Source organism: Carlito syrichta, unplaced genomic scaffold (assembly GCF_000164805.1).
Source record: "Carlito syrichta isolate Samal-C Ts95f unplaced genomic scaffold, Tarsius_syrichta-2.0.1 Scaffold315980, whole genome shotgun sequence".
Classification (NCBI taxonomy): Eukaryota; Metazoa; Chordata; class Mammalia; order Primates; family Tarsiidae; genus Carlito; species Carlito syrichta.
The window spans coordinates 297463-304484 of NW_007260076.1; the positions used below are offsets into that span (position 1 = coordinate 297463).

Genomic DNA, 7022 nt, shown 5'->3' on the forward strand with positions numbered 1-7022 from the left:
CAGGTCAAGGCTGCAGTGGCCGGGAGTGGCCACTGCACTCCAGTCTGGGTGACAGAGTAAGACTCCAACTCAAAAAATAAATAAAATAAAATAAAATGAGAAGGCATACATGTTTGATAATCATAATAGCTGAATTCTCGTAAAGCTTAAGCATTTTGAACACTTGTAAGAGCTTTATATGAAATGGCTTTAAATCATGAGTCATCACTGTACTAAAGATTACAAACTTGAATAGGAAAAAAATTTAGGTCCCTTAAAACAAACTTCTTCGAAGAGCTAATATTCAAAATTCTAGACAACATGACACTTTGAAATGCAGTCCAAAACAGAAAAGATCAGATGTCCCACAGCTAATTAACAACATCAGAAATAGGCTCCCATGATAGTAAAAATAAATATAGTTTCTACTTGTGAAAATCACAGGATGGCGATTGATTAGTAAATGGCACAGATAGAAATATGGTGTCAATATGGTTTTAGCAAACAACTGGAAAAAGCACCACTGTTATGCATATAATTAAGTTTTTCTTGGGATACTCTCAAAGAAGCCCGATATTCATTAGGTAAAGATACATAACAACTGATTATATGTCAAATATTATGCCTACCTAATTTTTTAAAATTTGTTATTTATATTATATAGTTAATACATTTATTAGTCTATTTTAATAAAGAATTATATTTCTGTAAGTTAAAAGCTGATTTAAGTATGGATGCGTGTGCTTAATTTCTTATGCATCTTGACCCGAAGTAAGGTTAATAGGTGCTTTTGGCCACCAGGTGGCAGCTACTAGCTTCACAACCAAAGTTTATGAAAATTGGTTCTAAGACTAAAGAGGTTTTTGTCTTGCAAGGTTAAATAAAGGCAGTAGGATCACCGGGGCCCAGCAGGTCGAGGCTGCAGTGGCCGGGAGCGGCCAATGCACTCCAGTCTGGGCGACAGAGTGAGACTCCAACTCAAAAAAAAAAAAAAGATGTAATAAATGGCATTTAATTATTAATTAAGTTAGCATGATAGGACAATGGATTTTTCAAGGAGAAAATACTAATTTTCCTACAGTACCACAATTTGTCCTTCAAATAATTTTTAGTGTGCAATGGATGCTCCCAACACGGTGATTTTACTTCTCTTATATTACTGTGTTAGCATGTAAGAGCTGCTGATATAGATTAACTTTGGTTACATTCTGAAAAGAGTGTTTCTCCACTTGCTCAGGTATAGTGTGAAAAGAGCAAGAAAGAGATATCTACTTAACAGTTTCAAAGTCTATAGAACTGGCCGCATTTTCACAGTTGAGAGGTTCCTTGTATTTTAAAATTTGAGCTTGACTTGTTTCATGGTTCACGCTTATTGGTGATTTTCCAGCATTCTCAGAAGTAAAAATTATATCAGTCAGAAAAACAAGTACTGAAATTATGTAAAGTTACAAAATCATAACATACACTTCTACTGTTTTTCAAAGTTTGATAAAAAATCCCAAACTAAAAAAACTAACATTCTGATTAAGACAAAAATTATAAAATAGAAAAACAGTCAACTGTCTTATTTTATCAAACTGGTGCTTAGTCCACATACACACCCACCAAGATGTTTTGTTTGAGTCCACACATAAAGAGTCAATTAATATTTAAATGTTCTTCTCTCAGGTAGACATCTACCATTGTTGCTTGATCAAAACACATTCTCCTTTATTCTGATGTGTCAACCTGATCTGTGGCTTTCTCCCTCACTCCTCTTCCTCTTAGGAATAACTCATTTCTCTTCTTTGATGGTGGGCATTTAACTTGGGACTAACCAAAACAACACATTGTATCCCTTTGGCCACTCAGTAATGGTTTATTGATAACGCAGTGATGCACAAATTCATATATTAAATATTTTATTTCTTATAAAGCATAACCATTAAGATGCCATAATGTAGCTAGTTCAACTGCGAGAAAAAGGGGAAATGCTCAACAGCCATGAGCATGTAAAATAAAGGCAAATAAATATTTCAACTAGAAGTCCAAGATAACTAATAAAAAAGTGCACAAATGCAACATGAATAATTGGAATAACAAGAATGAAAATAATGCAGAACATTGTGAATGGGGCCAGTGTTTCCTCTGCTTATTAAAAAATCTGGGCAATGTTTCCTCTACTAATTTACAAATGACTTCAAACTTCAAAGACTTCCATAATTAAAGAGAAACTGGGATTTAATTATTGAGGAGCTGACTGAAACCAACTTTTTGAGGATTATTAGCAAAACATATTCTATTCATTTTAAAACATAAAATACCATGTGTAAAATGTATGGCTAAATTCATGAAAATACTATTATGAGGAAAAAATTTTGAGGGTTGTAGCAAAATTGATAGAGGAAAAATTAAGGGCTTTATATTCATTTTTGTGAATTTCTATTGACTGAAGCAGTATTAATGCTAAAATGTTTTCAAGGCTTTCAATCTGTTGATGTACACTATTCACGCCATGTACAAAGTTATTGGCAGCTTTTCCAAAACATTTTGCAGAAGGGTTAAAGTATAACACTGTAGGAACATATATATTTATATTTTGTCCATCACCTGCCATAGTTGAAGAGTTTATGGAAATTACTGATACCATGGAATTTGGTGCAGACAATTCTTCATTCTCAGAAGTGGGCAGTGAACAGTGATTTATTGATACTTAAAATGTATCACAACATGAATTCAATTTTTAGTAGGACCAATTCTATTACTTTGCAATATAAATTTGAAAATATTGTATATTTGAATTATTTTCCTTCTGGTCTCTTCCCTTATTGTTGGCAAACATTTTCTTCTAAATCTACATTTCTTTTGGTTCCCTTCTTCTGTTTTATAACAGTCATAATTCTTGCCCTTTTTCTAAATTAGGAAACTAAACAATTTTTCTAAATGTTTCTTTGGTTTAAAGAATAAATCATCTAAAAATGCACCTGTATTCTAAATTTTTAGAATAATTTTCATTTTCACTGTACAGTATAATTTTTGAGGCTCATATTGATTCTGATTTTCTGTTGACTAACGTTTATTAAGAAGACAGGATCCAGTTACAGTTTATTCTGGGAGAAACGGAGAGGCCACAGCTGACAGCTATACTCCCCTAGATATCTCAAGTTTATCAGAGAGACAATAACTTAATGTGGTTCTGCTGAATCGAAGCATGCTTTTCTACTTTGCTCAATGCCCAGTTCCCTTGAAAATGCTAAGAATTTATGCTGTAAAAGATATGAGGTGGTCTGTGGCTTTATTCTGCCAAATATAATATATGAAAACTAACCCCACCATGTACTTCTAAGGCTATTTCTGGTCTTTACCTGGCTTACAGGGTTTTACAAAAGACCACAAACTCTAGGATGAAAAATACCATTTCCTCTATTTCTTGTTTACTAAGAACAATTCCTGAATAAAGAAGGAAAAACACTGGCGATTGAATGGGGGCAGAAATACCCGGCTGCCTTAGATACAAGTAATGGCTTTCTGACTTAGTGCATTCTACCAACTTTTCAGCCAACTGAAACATGTTTTTCTCAAAGTGAAAACTATAAGAGTCTTAGACTGATCTTAATCCAGCTCATTTAATGATATTAGAGTAACAGAAATTTTCCCAGAGCCTTCAAATGGTTGTTTGTTAACCTTGTTTCTCACAAGTGTTTAGTGTGTGTATTTTAGTTTTTAATACATTTTTTATGTCTTCATAGCAAATTCTAAATTGGGAAGAAAATATCAAGAAATGTTGATATTTACCACCTCGAGCCAGAAGTTCTCTCTCGACAAACATAACTGAAAAAAATAAACTTCACTTGCTTTTCGTTGGGAGAATCTCATTAAGTCTTAGGACTCAAGAAAAAGAGAATGGAGAACATACGTAGGCTGATGAGGTCAAGCTTGTCTAAAAAATCTCTTTCCCTGGGGGAGCTTAGTTTTCTACCTCGGGAACATTAGAATGCCCAAGGGATCACTAGATAGGCCCACATTTCAGTTATGCCACCTACCCGCGGCTTGCTGCATTTGCAGAGCAGAGAAAGGGTTGGTTTCTAGTCAATCTATGATCTACCTATACTGTTCATGGGGCCCCTAACACACTCTCCTGCTGTTTGCTTTCTCTCCCATATATAGAGGGCTGGGCATAACCTGATCACTAACTACCAGGAAGCTCTTCTCTACTAGAAATCAGAAAGGTGTATTAATGAAAAAATACTTGGCTGGGTGTGGTGGCTCATGCCTATAATCCCAGCACTTTGGAAGGCTGAGGTGAGAGGACTGCCTGAGTTCACGGGTTCGAGACCAGCCTGGGCAACTTGGTGAGACCTCATCTAAACAATAAATCAAAAAAATTAGCTGGGTGTGGTGGCGTGTGCCTGTAGTTCCAGCTACTTGGAAGGCTGAGGCAGAAGGATCACCTGAGCCCAGCAGGTGACTGTGAGCGAGCCACTGCACTCCAGCCTGGGCAAAAGAGTGAGACTCCAACTCAAACAAAACAAAACAAACAAAACAAACAAAAACCTTTCCAGGCCAAATATTACTATCCTGCAATTTTTTGTTTTGGAGATGAAGTCTCACCAAGTTGCCCAGGCTGGTCTCGAACCCCTGAACTCAGACAATCCTCTCACCTTGGTCTCTCACAGTGATGAGACGATAGGCGGGAGCCACCAGGCCCAGCCTATCCTGTAATTTTTAAAGAACAGGATCTGTATTTTAAAAATAAATAAAGTTCACTAAAGTTTAATATCATTTCAATGTGAATTAGTCCTTCAAAAATACAAGACAGTTTAGATAAAGTCCTTCAGTACCTATATTTGTCTAGTGACCTGGGGAAACTTAAAGTTTCAAGAAGAAGGCATAGAATCCCCTGTCTTTTTTTTTCCTTTTTAAATTTTTTTATTTTAAAGATGTGGGGTACAATTCATAGTTAAGTATACAAATGGTCATCATGCAGGGACCCATACTGAGGGACCCATACTGATGAGGTGTGCCCCTCCTGCCCCGGCAGATTCCCACTACTGACATCCTGCCTCCCCCCACCCCTGCAGTTTCCTGTGACAGCCAATCCTTTTCTTATAATACAGAATTCCTTTTCAAATATTTAAACAATAAGAGTTGTCAGTAATTACAGCAGTTGATAAGTACTGTGATCTTATTAGAAGTGGCACATAATTTAAAAAGCCATTTTTCTTGGGAGGCCGAGGTGAGAGGATTGCCTGAGCCTACAGGTTCGAGATCAGCCTGGACAACTTGGCAAGACCTTATCTCTATAATAAACCAAAAAATTAGCCAGGTGTGGTGGCATGTAGTTCCAACTACTTAGAAGATTGAGGTGGAAGGATCACCTGAGCTTAGCAGGTCCGGGCTATGGTGGCTGTGATGAGACTCCAACTCAAAAAAAAAAAAAAAAAGCTATTTTTCTTTTAGGTTTTATTTGTTATCCATAGGCTAAATTTCCCAGAGTGATTCCTAATTATCTATTTGTTGCAGCAAGTGCCAGTCTCCTTAAAAAAGAGAATAAGAAGGAAAGAGAACTTGATGACAACATTGTAGTCTGAAATGCATTTTATACATTTTGAAACCCTGAAGGGGTGATACTACAATGGGAGAAAGCTCCATTGCCACCAAAATAGATATTGGGAAGGAAAGACACTTAGATTAAAATATCAACTGTAATGCCTAATTAGTAAAATTAGTAAGTCGACTTTGCATTTATTTCCCAAAGCTCTAGCCATACCCACCTTTGCTCATCATCTGGTCTCTTGATCAGATTGAAAAGTATGTGGAGAAGCTGATCTCTCTCTTTAGGCTCGGGATGTAGGCATGCTGTACACAATATGAGGGGGATCAACTCCTAAAGAAAGATGAGGGTGGACAAGTTCAAAATAAAAACACATTGCGGAATATTCTTTTATCCCCAGAATATTCTTAAATGGACATTCAAAGTGAACTACATCTCAACATAAAAAAAGCGCAAATATCAATTCTGTAAGGTTGATAATTCATGGAAATATTAAAACATTTACGTGTTGGTTGTGCAGAAGGTATAAATCACAATGTAACAAAAGTTGCTTAAGATTCAACTAACCTTGTTTTGTTATCCAGTACTTCCCAAGGGTCCACTAGTTTTTACACTAAATAACATTCCATCATGTGACAAGCTGATATCATAATTTTAATTCTGAAAGCATTTGTAAACAAAAGTTGCAGAAGTTCACTATATTTTCAAATTTAAAAAGATAACAGAAAATAAAGGCAACTCTTACTACTTCCACAAGAACAGTATAATGTCTTCTGTAGTTAGGTGTTTCTAATAGTTTTGAACCCTAGCACCTAACCCTATGGCTAATTAAAAGACCACCTCCACAGGTGGTTTAATCCTATCAGCGTGACTACAGAGTGTTGGCAGAGATATTTTATGTTGAAGTAGAATAGAAACTTTTAATAATATTTTTTTAATTGCACATTCAATATGCAAAAGTAGAGTCAACATTTTACAGGAAATTATTAACCAAAAGATTCTTAAGAAGTATTTGAAATTAATTAAAGGTGCCTCGCACTTTATTAAAATTAAGATGAAATTCTTAACACTAAAATATATTCAAATTATATTAATGTTTTTCACTTTGAGATGGCTTTTCGAATCTACAGAGAATTAAAATACAAGGGTAATAAAATACTTTTTGAGGGAAATCCTTTGACTTATAAAAACAGTATTGTGCAGATATATTAAATAGGCTAGGTGCAGTGGTTCATGCCTGTAAGCAGCTCGGGAAGCCAGGGTGGGTGGATCACTTGAGTCAGTATTTGAAACCAGCCTATGTAACATAGTAAGATCTTGTCTCTACAAAAATCTTAAAAATTAGCTGGGTGTGGTGGTGCATGCCCGTGATCCCAGCTACTCAGGAGGCTGAGGTGGGAGAATAACTGAACCCAGGAGGTTGAGACTGCAGTAAGCTATGGTTGTGCCACTGCATTCCAGGCTGGGCAACAGAGCAAGACCCTGTCTCTGTCGAGGGAGGGAGGGAGGG

At 36.1% G+C, this 7022-nt stretch overlaps 1 protein-coding gene across 5 annotated transcripts in view; it reads right to left on the reverse strand.

The window, feature by feature from the left end:
* Positions 1-5847, reverse strand: part of KIAA1468 (KIAA1468 ortholog) — a 69612-nt gene extending 63765 nt beyond the window's left edge. For 3 of the 5 annotated variants that reach the window (XM_021706751.1, XM_021706752.1, XM_021706753.1), the window contains exon 1: positions 5733-5841. The gene's annotated coding sequence lies outside the window, so the exon portion shown is untranslated. Of the gene's footprint in view, positions 1-5732 lie in introns of all 5 variants that reach the window. The other 2 variants (XM_008073629.2, XM_021706755.1) reach the window with 2 other exon arrangements.
* Positions 5848-7022: the final 1175 nt, after the last annotated feature.